The sequence below is a fragment of the Neophocaena asiaeorientalis genome, unplaced genomic scaffold (assembly GCF_003031525.2).
Source record: "Neophocaena asiaeorientalis asiaeorientalis breed wild unplaced genomic scaffold, Neophocaena_asiaeorientalis_V1.1 scaffold253, whole genome shotgun sequence".
NCBI classification, from domain to species: Eukaryota; Metazoa; Chordata; class Mammalia; order Artiodactyla; family Phocoenidae; genus Neophocaena; species Neophocaena asiaeorientalis.
Window position 1 is genome coordinate 3,241,606 of NW_020174553.1, and position 21,500 is coordinate 3,263,105.

Here is a 21,500-nt window from a genome sequence, read left to right on the forward strand (position 1 = left end):
CTAGGAGAAAAAACACAGCAGCTTGAGAACTGGATTATTCTCTTAGTGTGTACTTTTCTCCTACAGCCTAGAATTTTCTTAGGCACCAAGAAAGAAACCTCATGAACTTCCTTGCATTTCTAAAATTCTATGATCCTATGATCTCACTTTCCATTTGGGTACAATTTACATACTTTATCAGTGAATTTGAGTGATACCCTATGTTTGAGAGAAAAACAGTTGTCTTTCTTTTAATTTAATAAATATTTACCGAGAAACTTTTGTGTTTCAGACTTGGTGCTCTGTGCTGAAGTCATAGAAGAATGAATGGTCAGGCTCTCAGATGGATTACTCTCTAGTGAGTATCTAGATTGTTATTAAACATTCAAACTACAAAAAACCCCAAAACATTGCAGGCCATAGATAAAGAGGTAAGCATTTCATTTTCACTTTATTTATTTTTTCAGTGACTTTATTTTTATTATTTAGAAACAATTTTATTTTATATTGGAGTAGAGTGGATTAACAATGGTTGTGTTAGTTTCAGGTGTACAACTCATTTCCACTTTAAATATTCTTTGTCATCTCTTTCTCATCACTGTCACCATATTTCATTATTTGGAGTGAAGGTGTTTCTCATCTTAAGGAATTGAGTTTGGGGTTCAGCCCTTTTAAGAGAAAAGACTTTAAAAATTGTAAGAAATGACAGTTGCTGCCATGGTATTTCTAAAAAATTTATTATTTCTAAGTCTTATGCAAGGATGAGATACAATGAGTGTTTTCAGCATAGTTAAGCAAGGGTGTAATAAAATAATTAAGATATGAAGAATATAACTCAGGCTAATTCATATTTATTCCATATGGAATTCTTTTCCAATGAACAGAAGTTTTTATTCTAACATGGTTTACTTTAGCATGGAATTCCATATTTTACATTTAACATGGGATTCTTATTTTCCACTCTAGCCAGAGTAGTTTATTTACTGAGGTAACAACAAAACATCATTTCATTATGAAATAAAGACTGCTGTAGATTCTGGAAATAAATTAATCAGCAATAAAGAGAGAGGGCTCAACAATAGGAATATCCACATGTCTTACAGGGGACCGTGGAGAGGTCAGACGGCTGAGAAAAGTTAATATTACATGATACTTTTAGAGAACGTTCTGGTTCTGGAAAACTCCTGCCATTAACTACCCATGCATCTCTTTTAAGAAGTTGTCCATTTTACTTAAAGATGACATCCACCTTGTTGCTATTCCCACCCTGCTGTACCTGCCTTGAACCACAAAGGTCCCTTAACAGTGAAAGTTATGCCACCTGCTAAGCAGGTGGATTGCAGGAATAGTCCAATTTGTTGAGCCATTGACCAGGGGGTGTTGTTAAGTATTTGTAGTCTAATAGGTGATATGGTAACGTTTATGACTTGGAAGCCTAGAAGTTAATTTCTTTTGTCTCATTTTGTTTTAAGAAAATAAGAAACCTATTAGGCATCTGAATTTGAGTAAAAAAAAAACCTTGTTTTCACCTTTTCCTATATTTGTACATTATTGAACTGTGTAAACCCTGTCTAGAGCAAGGCTCTGAGCCAGAACGACTAAGTCAGATCCTGGCCTTGATACTCACTAGCTCTGTATCCTTGAGACCTTCACCACCTCAGCTGCATCATCCATAAAAAGGGAGTAATCACTGTACATAATTCTTTTGGTTATGCTTATATTAAGTGAGGAAAAAAACCTTACAATTAAATCATCTTTTTAAACACTATCATACATTTTTACCTATTAACATGCTCAAAATTTTCCACTTCCTAATGCCCAATCTTCATACTTGATGAAAGGAGGGAAGACCCGAGTTCTTACACCTCTTTTGTTTTTACTTTCTTAATTTTTCCTATTCAAGAATATTGACTTGGATTTGGAGCAAAGTCATTGTGTACTGTTTGTTGGTTTAAATTACACAGCAGCTTTTGCTTTATCATAAAGTTCTCCAGAAAATTCTATTGTTCATACCCATAAATTTTAGTAAATGGGTAAGCAAGAAAACAACAATATTTACAGATAAGAACTTTTGGGACAGTCCTTTGACATTTGGAACAAAATTACCTTATTCTTTTTGGTTGTTTAAACTATATAAACTACATAAGCAGCATGTACATTTCACAGATGATTTCCTGGAAACTGTATTGTTCATACATTCAAATTTTAGTCAGTATATTAACTGAAACAGTCATGTTTTGAGGTAAGCATATCAGAGTCGCCCTGAATCACTTTTTATAGCTGTGATGTTAATGGATTTTAATGAAAAAGCAGGGTTTGTTTTGCTAAGTAACTGCTGGAAGTTTCTAATGCCTTGATGTTGGATTAGAGCACTTACATGGCAAGAATCAAACTGAGACATGAAGGAGTAAACATCATTCCTTGCCTCAGGAATGAAAAACAAAAGAACAAAACATCCCAAAGGTAGCACAGGGGCCAATATTCCAGGAGAAAGCAGAAAGGTTTCTTTGGAACCCATACATATCAGGTAACCTAACCCAGGTAACAACCAGAAGAGGGAACAGACTTCAGTATGAAAATGGTAGTTATTTTTGTAATGAGAAAACACATAGTTTACTTTTTCTTGTTATACTAATGAGAAAGTTAAGTAAGTCTAGGGACTATCAAGATACTTTCAGTTTCATGCTTTTTAGATGTTCATAAAGTAAATATTAATGATATATATTAGAAACCATGGGCAAAGATTTTCTAAGAAAAATGAGGCTGTTGGAGTCTTAAATTCTTTTTACTATCTCGATTTACTTGCTACAATCAAGCAGTTTAGTGCTGCCCATTGAGAGGGGTGAGGTATATGAATATTGTTGTAGGGTCATCCTATGTTGATACTCGTAATATCAAAGAATGCTACTACAGGAAATAATTTAGAATCATTCTAAGTTTTGCAATCTTCCAGAGTTGGATTTTACAGATTGGATCTCAAAATACCACATTGGGATGGGGTACAGAGGTGAAGCAGCAGATCGAACTTTTTAGTTTTGTGAACTTTTCTTTCCTAATATCATTGGTGATATCTTAAAGACATCTGAGATTGCTCTGAAAGTGGTGAAGAACCTGGGAATATTAGAATATCATGTTATGATTTGCTTCTTTTCCTGTTAAAGGACTCCAACTTAGCCATTGTATTTGTCAGTGTTCTCTAGAGAAATAGAACTAACAACACTTGTGACACCAGATGGGTGTTTTTTTTCCCCCACACCAAGCAAATCTGGGACACCAGCTGGGTGTCCTGCAATTTAACTCAATTCTGACACTGTCTACTTGGAGATAGCATCGGATCCCTCCAGTTAAGTGCTCAGTCCCAGGAGACTATACTACAGATGCCAATCACAAGTAATTGGTCGCCGGGTTACCCACAAATTCTGTCTAACTTGACTACAAATTGGAGGTTCCTATAACCTCCTCCCTCTTGGATTTGATTATTTGCTGGAATTGCTCACAGAACTCAGGGAAACACATTTACCACTTTATTAAAGATATTATAAAGTATACAGATGAATAGCCAGATGAAGAGATACATGGGGCGAGGTATGTGGGGAGGGACTTGGGAAGTCCATGTCCTCTCTGGGCATGCTTTTTTGAACCTGGAAGCTCTCTGATCCCTGTCCTTTTGGGGTTTTATGGAGGCTTCATTACATAGGCATGATTGATTAAATCATTGGTCTTTGGGCTTCCCTGGTGGCGCAGTGGTTGAGAGTCCGCCTGCCGATGCAGGGGACACGGGACATTAGTCTTTGATGATTGAACTCAATCTTCATCCTCACTCCACTCCCTGGAGGTCGAAGGTGAGGAGTGAGATTGAAAGTTTCAATCCTCTAATCACAAGGTTGGCTTTACTGGCAAACAACTCCCTCCTTAGGTTACCTTGGAAAGCTTTCCAAAAGTCACCTCATTAACATAACAAAAGACACCTTGGTTGCTCTCAACACTTAGGAAATTCCAATGGTTTTAGGACGTCTGTGCCAGGAAGGGGAAGAAGACCAAGTATATATTTCTCATTATAAATCACAATATCACACTTAATAAATCTAGGGACTATACATAATACTCGAAGTAATAACTCCCGTCCTTGTAAATATTTCAATGTCACATTTGAAGTTTCGAACATTGGACTGATTGGCTTTAGAACAAGTTTATTTGGAGCCAGAAAGTGATGACCAGACTATTAATAACGTGAGAGATGCATTTCCTTTGTGGACTTCCAAGTTGGAGTCTGAATATTATGGTGTGTTTCAAGCTATCCCTTGCTCTCACCCCATTCTTTCTTCCTAAACAAGGGACTAGCTGCTTAAATGCTGAGAAAATTGCCCTGAAGATGTTACAGTTTCAGGTGCTTTTCAGTGTTTTGTTTTCTGACAAACTGCAGTGGTCACATTTTCAGAAAGCAAGAAGAGGTGTGGGAGGAGAAGAGCAAAAAGGGGGAAAGGTATGAGGTTAAATGGACAGCATAGTGGATGACTGAAGGTCATGGGAGTGATAAGGTAGACTACACCTGGAGACCATTGTGATGTAATCAAGAAAGCTGAGACCTTCATGCCACGTCTAATTGTACTTTTCCCACTTGTTTTAAAGCATGTAAAAACCAAGGAACAACCCAATCCTGGTTCATACGCGTTTATAATTCATGGAATTTTTACTAATTATCTATGGACAGAGTATGACCTACCATGTCATCTTGCTTTGAAATGCTTCTTTTGACTTTCCTGAGGGATCTCAAACTTACTGCTCTGTTGATTTTCCTAGTCATTTACACATTGGATTAATTTCCTGTTGCTGCTGTGAAAATCCCCCAAAAGTTGAGGGCTTAAAACAACATAAATCTATTTTTTCACAGTTCTGGGAGTCAGAAGTATAGAATCAAGATGTCAGTGGGGGTGTGTTCCATTGGGAAGCTTCAGGGGAGAATCCATTCCCTTACCTTTTTCAGTTTCTAGAGGCTGCCTGCTCCCCTTGCCTCATGACCCCTTCTTCACATCACTCCAACCTCTTGCTTCCATGGTGACCTTTTCTGCTACTCACTCCGATCCCCCTGCCTCCTTCTTGTAAGGACCCTTGAGATTACATTGGACCCAGTTAGATAATCTAGGATAATATTCCCATCCCCCAATCCTTAGTCACATCGGAAACATCCCTTTGAACATGTAAGGTGACATATTCACAGGTTCTAGGAAATTTAGGACATGGACATCGTCAGGGGCTCATTATTCAGCCTATTACAAGGATTAGGAGGGAACAAATTATTATCCGATTTGGCAGATACAGAAACTGAAGTAATGGGGGTCACAGAGGCTTTTATGAAGTTCTACTCGTAGTTAGAGGAAGAGCTAGGGTCAGGATCCAGAGCTCTGGATTCTTAGATCGTCAGACTTCTCTCTGATGCAACTGCTGGTCCTTGGACTAGGACTGTGCCAAGCAGGCACTTCCACTTCCACTCTGATTACATTTCTACCAGGATGAACCAGGCATTTGGTAACAATTCTTCAGAGTTTCCCCTCGGAGTCATGAGATTTGAACTGGACGCCTCCACTACCGAAACAATTGCAACATTATCGTGTCTTGGATTGGAATTGGGAGGCTCACTACATGGCGTGACAGCTTCTCACTGCTGGCCTACTCCCTTAAAAAGAATTTGAGCAGTCAAGTAACTTTTGTTTTGGCATGGGGACATGTAGACAATCCCCTAAATTAATCATGTTTGACAAGTTGGGCTGACAGTTACTAAGAACAATGAAAAGAAAATATAAGGGTCCACATTATCTAAATATTCATGATCTGTGTCCTTTGATTTAGAAAAGTTACAATTAATGAGGTAGAGGGTATCATAATAAGAACATACTTACAAACGAATCAACCCTTTATAAAATTAAGTCCCCAACTGATAACTAAGTAACACTCTGCTCGACTTCTCATCTCACTGATTTTTGGATATCGTTAATACTAAATAATACAATGCACATAGAATGAACATCAGTTAAGATGAAAATGCTGATTTTCCAATACTGTATTGGAGACTTGATCAAACCACAGGCAAATCACCGACATTAGAATTAGCATGTTTAGACTGCTTCATACTGATTAAGAAAAAATAACAAGGGTAATGATAAGATTGATGCTTCTGAAGAGCATGATGTGATTTTCAAATGATTAACAGAAGCCCTTAGGGAAGCTGATGAAGGTCTAAAATATCTGTTGTAAAGACGAAATATAACCTGAAGAAAGCTGTCATTCAGAGCTTTCATATGACATGTGATTGATTTAAAATTTTTTTTCCTCCATTTGTAAGAATTAAGTAGAATTTCAATTACATTTTGAAGTTAATGAATAAAAAATCAAACAGCATCTTAATTTAGTTTCATTTTTAAGATAACGTCACTTGATTTTTTAAAAAATTTATTAATTTATCCCTGTGTTAAATAATTTATATAGTTTTTCCCACTGCAAATGACCCTCAGGTAATAAGGACTTTCTGTATTTCAGAGTCTGTAGTCCATCCTTAGTGGGCAAGTAAACATTTGAAGATTTCTAATTCCAACCATCAGTATACGGTTGTGAAACACAATTTAAGGCTACCAGTTTCTGGGCAGAGTTTAGGAAGTTTTGAAGTGGTAAATAGGACCAATGACAAACAGTTAACTGAGCTTCCTGGGAGGACAGTTTTCTAAAAGACTTTCTTAGGTTTTACTGGAAAAAGAATCCTTCCTTCAGGGAATAGACAAATAGACCACTTCGAGGGCTTACAGGAGCCCTAGAAACCCTTAAATAACTTTGGAGTGAGGTGGAGGGTGTGGCCACTTCTGACCAGCAGCCTCTGTAATCATCAACGTGATTCCAGAAAGGTGAGCCAGCCAAATCTTTCAGTCATTGTGAGGCCTCCTAGTGGCTCAGAGAATCGAAGAAGCACTGATCAATTCAATTAGATGAAATGACATGAAATCTATCAGGGACCCTGAAAAGACTTAAAAGAATGCCTTTGTTGTATAAGACAAAGCTACGAAACTGTTAATATTCCTATGTTAATTGCTTAGTAATCTGTATGCAGTTAACCCAGTATATTTTTGATGTACTCGCAACTATGTTCTTTCATTGTTCACTGTTCCCCGGATAAGAATAACTTGAGATTTTATAAAACAGAAATAGTTGAATTTGGGTGAGAACAGTTGATTATTTGAAGGTGCTATAGGAACATTCTATCAGGGAAAGTCCTTTAAAAAATAGTATACTAACAAGGGTGGTTTGAAGAAGTGGTGTCTGAACAGGAACTTGCTCCATCTTGAGTGTTTTCATAAAACTGTATACACCATTCTGTTCACTCTTTCTCTCTCTCTCTCTCTCTCTCTCTCTCTCTCTCTGTCTCTCACACTCACACACACACACACACAGAGTTTGTTTAGCTTTCTGCCTCCCCTGCTAAATTTTAACTTTCTAAAGACAGGAGCTGTGGCCTCTTAATTACTTAATTCCAATTCTCTCAATTTAAAAGAGTGGATTAAATGAATCTATGAACTTGAATAATTTAGTGTCACAGTTCCACATGTGGCTTTATTTTTCTTTCTCAATATCTGGACTCATTCACTTTCTCTTGAACTATAAAGTAACAAATTGTAATAACTGGGAAGGTAGATCTAATTCCAGTAATTGAATAATATCTACCTCCTAGAGAGAAGGAAATAAACTAAGATGATGTTTTATCATCATTTCTGGATTTATGATTTATTCTAATTAATTATATATATAGATTATGTGAAAGGAAGACCAAATAATATTTAAGAGCCTAGGATCCATGCTGCAATAAAATCCCGAATGATAAAGGAGCTACAATGTACTACAATTTCCTGAGTGTCTACCATGTATGAGGCGTTTTGCTAGATGTTTTACATGTAATGTTTATACCAAGATGCTTCCTTGCAGCTCCTTTTTACAGAAGAGCAAATTAAGCTGAGTAATTTCCCCTGCATCACACAGAAAAAAGCTCAGAAATGGCAGAAAACCAGAATTAAAGCAGTCAGATTCTGAAGTACTTTGGTATGTCCTGGGTCTTTCATAGTCTGGCAAAAAGTACGCTCAGTTTGGGATAAGGGAGACAGAGTCAAAAGAGGTCATTCATTGGCTGGTAGTAGCTAATTCGGGGTTCTCTACATAGAGTCCTCTTTCAGTTAACACTCCACCTTTGTGAATTCTGAGTAGCTTCTGTAGACGATGTCGACCACAAGTCTTACTGAGTCAGCTGTGTAGTAATGTAGTAGGTTTGCACTCTCATTAAGTACAGAAGCCTCTAGGAGCAGATGACCAACCCATCCCCTCCCCCTCAATTAGGTCTTTTACATGTGGTGCTCTGGCAGCCTGTCTGCCTCTCTGTTCAGATACAGAGGGAGTTACCCATGTACTACACTATGTTTAGCCTGGAACTGGCAGAATACAAAAAGCCAAATAATCCTGGCAAATACAGAGACCATTAAGTTTGCATTAGATCCAACCACTGTTTGAGTCTCTATAAATAGACTTTTTCTTTATTGGATATAAGTGAAGCTTATAGTGTTCTTTTCTTACCTATAACTCATGTCATTAGAGCTGGCCAGTCTGTGGATCCTTTGCAGAGAGAGTGTCTGATTCTGAGTGGTGCAGGCTTGATACGGACGGCTGCTGTGTCCCTGGTTTTGTTAAGGAACGATTGGTGAAGGCAAAGGGATTGTTGAAGCATAGCTGCCTCATAAGCTTAATGTATATGCCTCCATAACTCCTCTTCCAAAAATATGAGCTTATCAATGGAGATGGTTTATCAAGGTTTATATCAACACCATCAGGTGGGTAGAAGCTATCAGCCTTAAAATTAATATCTGTGTCAGCTGCATCCTTAGTGTTGTATCTAAAATGACTTTCTCCATTGGCGTCACCCTTCCAAACACTGTTTCTGTTTGCCTCTTCATAGGTCCCTTGATAACTCTGGATGCAGAATGGGGCAGGCTACAGGCAAGGCACACGTAGATTCATAAGCACACTCAACTGGCAAGGTAGAGACCCGGATTTTCATTAGAGAGTTGACAGTAGTTACCTGTGTAATTCTGGATGAGGTACTCAATTTCTCTGAGCCTCAGTGTTCGCATATAGAAATGGGAGACTCACCTAATTGACAGATGAGACATCTTTCAGCTCTGAAATTCAGCGGTTCTACTAGAAAATGGCAAGGAAACAGCAATGATTTCCCATCAAAACCTAGAGGCTCACAAGGTTTGGAGGCCTTCATTTGGTGATAAAAGCAGAGTTGGGGGTGAAAACAAGGTCCTTTTTGCAACTGGGCTCTAAGAAATGGGATGAACAGGGCATTCCTTCATGCCTTGTCTTGCAATCTCTGTCATCCTGTGCTCTTCCTTCCCTTGCCTTATCATTTAGCTCAAATATTATTTTCCAAAAATAATTCTCCTTAGTCTTCCCACAGTTTATGTTCCAGCAACTGCCTCCATGGAGTTCCCTATTGAGGTACGTGGATGTGATTGACATTTCTGTTCTTTCTCAGAAAGTTTTCAGAGATGTCTTTCCAGCTACATCTCCCCAATTCTGTACACCAAATCATATCCACACTTCAAGGTTCAGTTCAAATATCACTACATCCTCAAAGTTCTTCGTAACACTCCATTTGAATATACTATCTTCATTCACTATTCTATACTAACTTCTACTCATTATACACATATCTCTCTTTTTCATAGATGTGAGTATATATATGTATTGAGTATGACTCCTTCCTTAATTTCATATTGCCTTACAAATAGTAACTGCTCAATAAATACTTGGTGGGTAGATAATAGTCACAGACTATTCATCGTGAACTCGTATACCATATTGTGATTCTAAATGAGAAAGAATGAAACTAGGAAACAGAAATTGGAAGGGGTGTATTGGAATCCTTGGAAGGGGGATTTGCAAATGCATATTTGCTTTGGTTTCTTTTGTTGACATAGTATTCGACTAATTTTGAAATTTCAACTAACCTGAGAGTACGTGATAGTTATATTTTTCTTAAAATAACTCATAGCTTTAAAAATTGAGGATTGCAACACTTATTTATTGTCTATTGATTTCACTGATAATTCTGAATTCAAATTTTCATTGGTGTCAGGTTACACTTTGGTTTAATAACATCAACCAGACATATGCTGACCAATAATGCTACTTTCAGTAAGAAGCCTCTCCTGACACCAAGCTAGATATGTTCTCACTCTGACTTGAAACCCTTTGTATTTTTCAAATTATATTAGCACATTAGGCTGCAGATTGCAAAAAGTTATGTTCTAGTCCTGTCTTCTTCTTATATTTCATCCTTATTCATCATTTTTTCACCCACAAAACTAAAATTATTCTTTTCAGAATAAGAAATAATAAGTAGTAGTAGTCATTAATGCATTACATTGTATGTCTTATAAGGAAGCTTGTTTTTCTGGTTTCACAAGGCTTTAAGATCTTGAATAGTTGCTAGAACTTAAGAACTTCCCTTTGTTGCTCAGCTGGTCATTTCATCACTGTTTGTTTCTTAGTTGAATCGTTCTCCTTCATCTTCAAATCGCTGCTCTGTTTCATACCACATGGAATATATGTCAAGTTGCCCACTTTTGATTGTGTCTGACATCGCACACTGATTTGATTTTCAAGTCCATATAGCCAATATATAAATTCTCCCATCCAAGCTCATCCATTACATGTGTGGTCTAGTTTGATGTTGCTTTGAAAATAAATAATGAATTTGCAATACTTCTGGTGAGAGTTCCAAGAAACAAATGTAGACAATATGCAGATTTTAAAATAGTTAACCTGGGTTTTCAAAATTTATGATCATATTCATTTCTTTATAATGCTTTTTTTAAAAAAACATTTATTTATTTATTTTTGTCTGTGTTGGGTCCATGTTGCTGTGTGTGGCCTTTCTCTAGTTGCGGTGAGCGGGGGTTACTCTTCGTTGCTGGGCGCAGGCATCTCATTGTGGTGGCTTCTCTTGTTGCGGATCATGGGTTCTAGGCACAAGGGCTTCAGTAGTTGTGGCACACGGGCTTAGTTGCTCCGCGGCATGTGGGATCTTCCCAGACCAGGGCTCAAACCCGTGTCCCCTGCATTGGCAGGCAAATTCTTAACCACTGAGCCACCAGGGAAGACCAATGCCAGTTTTTTGGTCATTATTTTGCCTAATACTGAAATACCAATATGAGTATATTTTGTTTTTAAAAAAGTAGAATTCACAAAATTAAAAACATATCAGTGAAATAAAATATTTGATATTTAAAATACATTTGGAAATAGAAAACCTCAAGCAAAGCACAAATCTACCAATGTATGTTAAACATCTTATTCTAATAAATTATTAGAAAAAGTGTTTAAAATAACTATCAGGTAAAAATGAACACCATCATGAGAAACCCGAATTAAGATGACTTGATTTTCCTAAAAAATTTAACAGGAAGGCTTGATGCCCCAGTGTGGTCATTATTGAATCACAAGTGTTTTTGTTTTTTTCCTGGTAGGACTTTGTATTTTTTTTTTAATTTTTAAAATTTATGAATTTTATTTATCGTTTCATACAGCAGGTTCTTATTAGTCAGCAGTTTTATACACATCAGTGTATACATGTCAATCACAATTGCCCAATTGATCACACCACCCCCATCCCCCTGCCGCTTTCCCCCCTTGGTGTCCATACGTTTGTTCTCTGCCTCTGTGTCTCAATTTCTGCCCTGCAAACCAGTTCATCTGTACCAATTTTCTAGGTTCACATATATGCGTTAATATACGATATTTGTTTATCTCTTTCTGAATTACGTCACTCTGTATGACAGTCTCTAGGTCCATTCGCATCTCTACAAATGACCCAATTTCGTTCCTTTTTATGGCTGAGTAATATGCCACTGTATATATGTACCACATCTTTATCGAGTTGTCTGTCGATGGGCATTTAGGTTGCTTCCATGACCTGGCTATTGTAAATAGTGCTGCAATGAACACTGGGGTGCATGTGCCTTTTTGAATTATGGTTTTCCCTGGGTATATGCCCAGTAGTGGGATTGCTAAATCGTATGGTAGTTCTATTTTTAGTTTTTTAAGGAACCTCCACACTGTTCTCCATAGTGGCTGTATCAACTTACATTCCCACCAACAGTGCAAGAAGGCTCCGTTTTCTCCACACCCTCTCCAGCATTTGTTGTTTGTAGATTTCCTGATGATGCCCATTCTACCTGGTATGAGGTGATACCTCATTGTAGTTTTGACTTGCATTTCTCTAGTAATTAGTGATGTTGAGCAGCTTTTCATGTGCTTCTTGGCCATTTGTATGTCTTCTTTGGAGAAATGTCTATTTAGGTCCTCTGCCCATTTTTGGATTGGGTTGTTTGTTTTTTTAATATTGAGCTGCATGAACTGTTAATATATTTTGAAGATCAATCCTTTGTCCATTGATTTGTTTGCAAATATTTTCTCCCATTCTGAGGGTTCTCTTTTGTTTTTTTTTTATGGTTTCCTTTGCTGTGCAAAAGCTTCTAAGTTTCATTAGGTCCCATTTGTTTATTTTTGTTTTTATTTCCATTACTCTAGAAGGTGGATCAAAAGAGATCTTGCTGTGATTTATGTCAAAGAGTGTTTTTCCTATGTTTTCCTCTAGGAGTTTTATAGTGTCTGGTCTCACATTTAGGTCTCTAATCCATTTTGAGTTTATTTTTGTGTATGGTGTTAGGGAGTGTTCTAATTTCATTCTTTTACATGGAGCTGTCCAGTTTTCCCAGCACCACTTATTGAAGAGACTGTCTTTTCTCCATTGTATATCCTTGCCTCCTTTGTCTTAGATTAGTTGACTATAGGCGCATGGGTTTGTCTCTGGGCTTTCTATCTTGTTCCAGTGATCTATATTTCTGTTTTTGTGCCAGTACCATATTGTCTTGATGACTGTAGCTTTGTAGTATAGTCTGAAGTCAGGGAGTCTGATTCCTCCAGCTCCACTCTTTTCCCTCAAGACTTCTTTGACTATTCAGGGTCTTCTGTGTCTCCGTAGAAATTTTAAGATTTTTTGTTCTAGTTCTGTAAAAAATGCCATAGGTAATTTGATAGGGATTGTATTGAATCTGTAGATTGTTTGGGTAGTATAGTCATTTTCACAATATTGATTCTTCCAACCTAAGAACATTGTATATCTCTCTGTCTGTTGGTATCATCTTTAATTAGTTTCATCAGTGTCATAGTTTTCTGCTTACAGGTCTTTTGTCTCCCTAGGTAGGTTTATTCCTAGGTATTTTATTCTTTTTGTTGCAATGGTAAATGGAAGTGTTTCCTTAATTTCTCTTTCAGATTTTTTATCATTAGTATATAGGAATGCAAGAGAATTCTGTGCATTAATTTTTTATCTTGCAACTTTACCAAATTCATTGATTAACTCTAGTAGTTTTCCAGTAGCATCTTTAGGATTCTCTATGTATAGTATCATGTCATCTGCAAAGTGACAGTTTTACATCTTCTTTTCCAATTTGTATTCCTTGTATTTCTTCTGTGATTGCTGTGGCTAGGACTTCCAAAACTATGTTGAATAATAGAGTTGAGAGCGGACATCCTTGTCTTGTTCCTGATCTTAGAGGAAATGCTTTCAGTTTTTCACCATTGAGAATGATGTTTGCTGTGGGTTTGTCGTATACGGCCTTTATTATGGTGAGGTAGGTTCCCTCTATGCCCACTTTCTGGAGAGTTTTTATCATAAATCAATGTTGAATTTTGTCAAAATCCTTTTCTGTATCTATTGAGATGATCATATGATTTTTATTCTTCAATTTGTTAATATGGTGTATCACATTAATTGATTTGCATTTATTGAAGAATCCATGAATCTCTGGGATAAATCCCACTTAATCGTGGTGTATGATCCTTTTAATATGTTGTTGGATTCTGTTTGCTAGTATTTTGTTGAGGATTTTTGCATCTATATTCCTCAGTGATATTGGTGTGTAATTTTCTTCTTTGTAGTATCTTTGTCTGGTTTTGGTATCAGGGAGATGGTGGCCTCATAGAATGGGTTTTGGAGTGTTCCTTCCTCTGCAATTTTTTGGAAGAGTTTGAGAAGGATGGGTGTTAGCTCTTCTCTAAATGTTTGATGGAATTCATCTGTGAAGCCATCTGGTCCTGGACTTTTGTTTGTTGGAAGATTTTCAATCACAGTTTCAATTACATTACTTGTGATTGGTCTGTTCATATATTCTATTTCTTCCTGGGTCAGTCTTGGAAGATTATACCTTTCTAAGAATTTGTCCATTTCTTCCAGGTTGTCCATTTTATTGGCATAGAGTTGCTTGTAGAAATCTGTTAGTATGCTTTGTATTTCTGCGGTGTCTGTTGCAACTTCTTTTTCACTTCTAAATTTATTGATTTGAGTCCTCTCCCTCTTTTTCTTGGTGAGTCTGGGTAATGGGTTATCAGATTTGTTTGTCTTCTCAAATAACCAGCTTTTAGTTTTATTATTCTTTGCTATTGTTTTCTTTGTTTGTATTTATTTCTGCTCTGATCTTTATGATTTCTTTCCTTCAGCTAACTTTGGGTTTTGTTTGTTCTTTCTTCTCTAGTTCCTTTAGGTGTAAGGTTAGATTGTTTATTTGAGGTTTTTCTTGCTTCCTGAGGTAGGCTTGTATAGCTATAAACTTCCCTCTTAGAACTGCTTTTGCTGCATCCCATAGGTTTTGGACTGTCATGTTTTCATTGTCATTTGTCTCTAGGTATTTTTTGATTTCCTCTTTAATTTCTTCAGTGATCTCTTGGTTATTTAGTAAAATATGTGTTTGTGTTTTTTACGTTTTTTCCCCTGTAATTCATTTCTAATCTCATAGCATTGTGATCAGAAAGGATGCTTGATATGATTTCAATTTTCTTAAATTTACTGAGGCTTGATTTGTGACCCAAGATGTGATCTATTCTGGAGAATGTTCCATGTGCACTTGAGAAGAAAGTCTAATCTTCTGTTTTTTGATGGAATGTGCTATAAATATCAATTAAATCTATCTGGTCTATTGTTTCATTTAAAGCTTGTGTTTCCTAATCAATTTTCTGTTTGGATAATCTGTCAATTGGTGTAAGTAAGGATTAAAGTCCCCCACTATTGCTGTGTTACTGTTTCCTCTTTTATAGCTGTTAGCAGTTGCCTTATGTATTTTTTCCTATGTTAGATGCATATATATTTATAATTTTTATATCTTCTTCTTGGATTGATCCCTTGATCATTATGTAGTGTCCTTCCTTGTCTCTTGTAACATTCTTTATTTTAAAGTCTATTTTATCTGATATGAGTATTGCTACTGTGGCTTTCTTTTGATTTCCATTTGCATGGAATAAATTTCTCATCCCCTCACTTTCAGTCTCTATGTGTCCCTAGGTCTGAAGTGGGTCTCTTGTAGACATCGTATATATGAGTCTTGTTTTTGTGTCCATTCTGCGAGCCTGTGTCTTTTGGTTGGAGCATTTAATCCATTCACGTTTAAGGTAATTATTGGTATGTATGGTCCTATGACCATTCTCTTAATTGTTTTGGATTTGTTTTTGTAGGTCCTTTTCTTCTCTTGTGTTTCTCACTTAGAGAATTTCCTTTAGCATTTGTTGTAGTTTAGGTGGTGCTGAATTCTCTTAGCTTTTGCTTGTCTGTAAAGCTTTTGATTTCTCCATCAAATGTGAATGAGATCCTTGCTGGGTAGAGTAATCTTGGTTGTAGTTTCTTCCCTTTCATCACTTTAAGTATATCATGCCACTCCCTTCTGGCTTGTAGAGTTTCTGCTGAGTAATCAGCTGTTAACCTTATGGAAGTTCCCTTGTATGTTGTCATTTTTCCCTTGCTGCTTTCAATAAGTTTTCTTTGTCTTATTTTTTGCCAGTTTGATTACTATGTATCTCGGCGTGTTTCTCCTTGGGTTTGTTCTGTATGGGACTCTCTGCACTTCCTGGACTTCGGTGGCTATTTCCTTTCCCATGTTATGGAAATTTTCGATTATAATGTCTTCAAATATTTTCTCTGGTCCTTTCTCTCTCTCTTCTCCTTCTGGGACCCCTATAATGAGAATGTGTTGTGTTTAATGTTGTCACAGAGGTCTCTTAGGCTGTCTTCATTTCTTTTTATTCTTTTCTCTTTATTCTGTTCCACAGCAGTGCATTCCACCATTCTGTCTTCCAGCTCAGTTATCCGTTCTTCTGCCTCAGTTCTTCTGCTATTGCTTCCTTCTAGTGTAGTTTTCATTTCAGTTATTGTATTGTTCATCTCTGTTTATTTGTCCTTTAATTCTTCTAAGTCTTTGTTAAACATTTCTTGCATCTTCTCAATCTTTGCCTCCATTCTTTTTCCAAGGTCCTGGATCATCTTCACTATCATTATTCTGAATTCTTTTTCTGGAAGGTTGCCTATCTCCACTTCATTCAGTTGGTTTTCTGGGGTTTTATCTTGTTCCTTAATCTGGTACATAGCCCTCTGCGTTTTCATCTTGTCTATCTTTCTGTGAATGTGGTTTTTGTTCCACAGGCTGCAGGATTGTTGTTCTTCTTGCTTCTGCTGTCTGCCCTCTGGTGGATGAGGCTATCTTAGAGGCTTGTGCAAGTTTCCTGATGGGAGGGACTGGTGTTGGGTAGAGCTGGGTGTTGCTCTGGTGGGCAGAGCTCAGTAAAGAGCTCTGAATCGCTTTCTCTTTTGTAAATAAGTTCATTTGTATCATTTTTTAAGGTTCCACACATAAGTGATATCATATGATGTTTGTCTTTCTATGTTTGGCTTACTTCACTTAGTATGATAATCTCCAGGTCCAACCATGTTGCTGCAAATGGCATTATTTCATTCTTTTTTATGGCTGAATAATATTCCATTGTAAATATATCTCACATCTTCTTTATCCATTCATCTGTTGATGGACATTTAGGTTGCTTCCATGTCTTCGCTATTGTAAATAGCATTTCAGTGAACATTGGCTTACGTGTATCTTTTTGAATTATGGTTTTCCCCAGATATATGTCTAGGAGTGAGATTGCAGGATCATATGGTAGCTCTATTTTCAGGTTTTCAAGGAACCTCCATACTGTTTGCTATAGTGGCTGTATCAATTTACATTCCCACCAACAGTGTAGGAGGTTTCCTTTTTCTTCACATCCTCTCCAGCACTTATTATTTGTAGACTTTTTGATGATGGCCATTCTGACTGGTGTGAAGTGATACCTCATTGTAGTTTTGATTTGCATTTCCCTAAAATGACTATACTGCCCAAGGTAATCTACAGATTCAGTGCAATCCCTATCAAATTATGAATGGCATTTTCCACAGAACTAGAACACATAATTTAAAATATTTTATGGAACAATGGAAGACCCTAAATAGCCAAAGCAATCTTGAGAAAGAAAAGCAGAGCTGAGGAATCAGGATCCTGGACTTCAGACTATACTATGAAGCTACAGTCATCAAAACAGTATGGTACTGTAACAGAAATATAGATCGATGGAACAGGATAGAAAGCCCAGAAATAAACCCACACATCTATGGTCAATTAATCTACAACAAAGGAGGTAAGAGAATATACAATGGATGAAAGACAGTCTCTTCAATGAGTGGTGCTGGGAAAACTGGACAGCTACAAGTAAAAGAATGAAATTAGAACAACTCTAACACCATGCACAAAAGCAAACTCAAAATGTACTAAAGACCTAAATGTAAGACCAGATACTATAAAACTCCTAGAGGAAAACATAGGCAGAATACCCTTTGACATAAATTACAGCAATATCTTTTTGGATCCGTCTTCTAGAATAATGGAAATAAGAACAAAGATAAACAAAGGGGACCTAATTAAACTTAAAATCTTTTGCACAGCAAAGGAAACCAAAAACAAAATGAAAAGACAATGTACAGAATGGGAGAAAATATTTACAAATGACTCAACCAACAAGGGATTAATCTCCAGAACATACAAACGGTCCATACTGCTCCGTATCAAAAAACACCCCAACCCGATCAGAAAATGGGTAGAAGATCTAAATAGGCACTTCTCCAAAGAAGACTTACAGATGACCAACAGGCAGATGAAAAAGCGAAAGGATTTTTCTTCACTCTTCTTCAGAGTCACCCCTGAGATGGGCTGTAATGCAGTAATATCTCATTAGTTCCACTGCCCACATATTATGCAAATCCACCTGTAAACAAGGCTGATTTTTTCTTTCTCTGTCACCTGATTATAGGGAACCTCACATGATTCCATAACTGGGGCCTGAGGAAGGGTGGGCAACACACAGAAGTAGGGATCAGGAGAAACTTATCTATCTGCTCAAGCAACATACTTGTGTTTTCTGATCTGTTAAGACATGATATTGTATATGTCCTTTCCACTTAAAGATACTGATACTGCATCTTCTTAAACTCATGGCTTGTTGCGTCAGCTAATACTGTACCTACTTTGTTATAAAAAAGCAAATATATATATATATATATAGTGTGTGTGTTTGTGGTACGTGTGCCTCTCACTGTTGTGGCCTCTCCCGTTGCGGAGCACAGGCTCCGGATGCGCAGGCTCAGTGGCCATGGCTCACGGGCCCAGCCACTCTGCGGCACGTGGGATCTTCCTGGACCGGGGGACGAACCCGTGTCCCTTGCATTGGCAGGCGGACTCTTGACCACTGCGTCACCAGGGAAGCCCAAAAGAGCCAATTTATAATAGTCACTTTGTTTCCTTTAGTCAGGCTTTCAGTCTCTACCAGAGTTTAGTAGATAGAAATAAAGTAGTTGCTTCTCCAACGAGAATAGTTATCCACACAAGAAAGTAGTTTTTATCTGAACATTTTGATGTTTATACTGATTCTCCTCTTGGGGTCAACTAGGGCCTCCGTTAGAGCATCTTAACTTGCCAGAGGTACTTTGACTACTGTTGCTTCTACTGTGTTACAAGGCTTAAGTGCAAAAATAATTGCACCACAGCCTGAATCTGCCGCAGAGGAGTGTCGTGCTCTGGGTCCCACTCACAACTAGCTGATTTATGTGTTAGGTAAAATGTAAGAGCACCACACCCACATGTGGTTTACGCTGCTCTCTAAGTATAGAGGTCCATCATAGGTTGCACTTTTCAACAACTGGTAGAAATTACAGGGTGCGGCAACCTGCTTTTTCTTTAGATACCCATAGATAACATGGACCACTGAATCTCGAGAAATTTCACTGATATACTAGAGACTAAATTTTCAGGGAGTTTATCTTCCACCCTCTGACATACTTGACGTAAGACATCTTGACAGCTAGTGTCTGGTACTTCCTCTTCACAGGTGCAGTCATAATGTCATCAGTGTTGTGGACCAACATGATATTCTCCGGGATATTAGACAGTTCAAGTCCCTGTGGACAGGCCCTGAGGTAAGACAATAAAGGTGTACTGATGTCCCTGCCAGGTAAAATCCAATTACTTCAGATATGCCTTGCCAATGGAGAAAAGTTTATTTGCCATATTAATAGCTGCATGCCACATGTTACTGGCTGTGTTGATTTGCTCCAGTAAAGATACACATCTGGAGGACAGCTGCAATGAGAATCACTCTGTGATGACATTAACAATAACCCCCAGTCATAGATCCATCCAGCTTTTCCATTGGCCAAACAGGCAATTTAAACGAGGATAGGCTATGAATCATCACCCCTGCATCTTTCAAGTTGTTGATGGTTAAAGTAATCTCTATAATTCACTCAGAAATGTGGTATTGCACTTGGTGTAGTATTTTGGTAAGGAGGAGTAAATTTAGGGATGTCCACTTGGTCTTTCTACCATATTAGCCCTTATTCCATGAGTCAGAAAACCAGCTTATGGATTTTTTTCCATTTGCTGAGTATAGCTGTTTCAACTGCAAATATAAAATTAACATGTGGGAACACCACAGGATGTTTTACTTGATTAACTAGGACGAACACAAGATGGACTCAGGCTGAAGGTCCATTTATTATTGACCTAACTTCCACATGGACCACAGTACTATTTTATTCCTCCACATTTGCATTAATTCAGAGCCAGTGTCCCTAAAGTCTGATTGCTACTCCTTCCAAGCTCACAGTCATTCTATGTAAATAGCTTCACAGACCCTTGGAAACATCTTGCAGAAATATTTGCAGTATATATTTGTATTAGTATTCTCTCGTTGATGTAACAAATTACCAAAAATTCAGTGGCATTAAAACAACACAAATTTATCATCTTGTATTTCCGTAGGTTAGAAGTCTGCTACAGTTCCCACAAGGCTGAAATCAAGGTAAGGCTATGTTCCTTTCTGGCACCTGTAAGGTCGGATCTTAACAAACGGCACCGCGAAACAGAGGAAAGCTTCAAGTGAGCTTTATTAGGGAGTGCTCCCGGGCGAGGTTCACTGGTCCGAGAGAAAGGGGCCAAGGTGGAAAGTCCCCAGGTCAGTTCCTGGAACTGGGTGGTCCGGAGAGTTTTGGTCTGATGGAACCTGTGAATCTGATTGCGTTCCCCTGCCTCGGGCCGGTTGGCCTTACATCCCTACATCTTTGGTGTAATGGGGCGGCGTTCTGATCTCTGGCTACTTATTGCTGAATGGAGGCGTTGAAAGGGGAGTCGGGCGACAAGAGGTCCGAGGCTTAGGGGAGACCAGTGGATGATTCTGTAGGAAGCAAGGTGTAAGGGCCGAGGAGCATTTGGTTTGTGGCCACCCGAGAGACTTCCTCCATGCGCCTGCGAAGGAACCTAAGAAAACAGGGAGCAAGCATGAACAAGATACAGATGAGAATTAAGGGGCCTAAGACTGGTGTTAGGTATAGAGGGTGGATCGCCACCAATCGGGAATTGGGGGAGGTGGATTGTCGCTGCCTGCGTTGGAGTTCTTTTAAGCGCCGGAGAGCATCTACATTGTCCTCAACGACCCCTGTCTCGTTGATGTAGTAACCAGAGAGCATCTACATTGTCCTCAACGACCCCTGTCTCGTTGATGTAGTAGCAGCATTCTTCCTGTAGGAAGAGACAGGTACCTCCTTTGTTGGCTGTCAGAAGGTCCAGGGCGCGTCGATTTTGGAGGGCAACTCGGGCTACTGAGGTGATCTGGCGCTGGAGGGAGGTGATGGAGGCGGCAGAAGCCTCGATGGCTAGCTGGAGTTTCTATTCTAGGTCACGGGATGTTTAGACACCGTGTGTTAGAGCTCCTCCCCCGATGCCCGCAGCAACCAGAGAGGAGACGGAAATGCCTGCGACCATAGGGAGAAAGATGGCCCTTTGGCCCTAAGAGAGGTCGAGGGCCTGTGTGAGTGCTATCAGTTCAGCCCTTTGAGAGAGGTTGTCCCTTCTGGGAGGCAGTTGGCCTCGATAATGGTTGAGATGGTTACTACCGCGTAGGCCGCCCGGCGGCGTCCGTCGGGGCCGAGTATTGAGCTGCCGTCTACGAAGAGGGTGTGGTCCGGGTTTAACAGTGGAGTATCAAAGAGTCCCTCCCTAGGCCGGCTGAGGGCC

General features: G+C 38.4%; 1 pseudogene; it reads right to left on the bottom strand.

Moving 5' to 3' along the window:
- The window catches only part of LOC112407959 (type 2 phosphatidylinositol 4,5-bisphosphate 4-phosphatase-like), a 34,622-nt pseudogene extending 13,669 nt beyond the window's left edge, over positions 1-20,953 (bottom strand).
- Between the last annotated feature and the right edge of the window lie 547 nt (positions 20,954-21,500).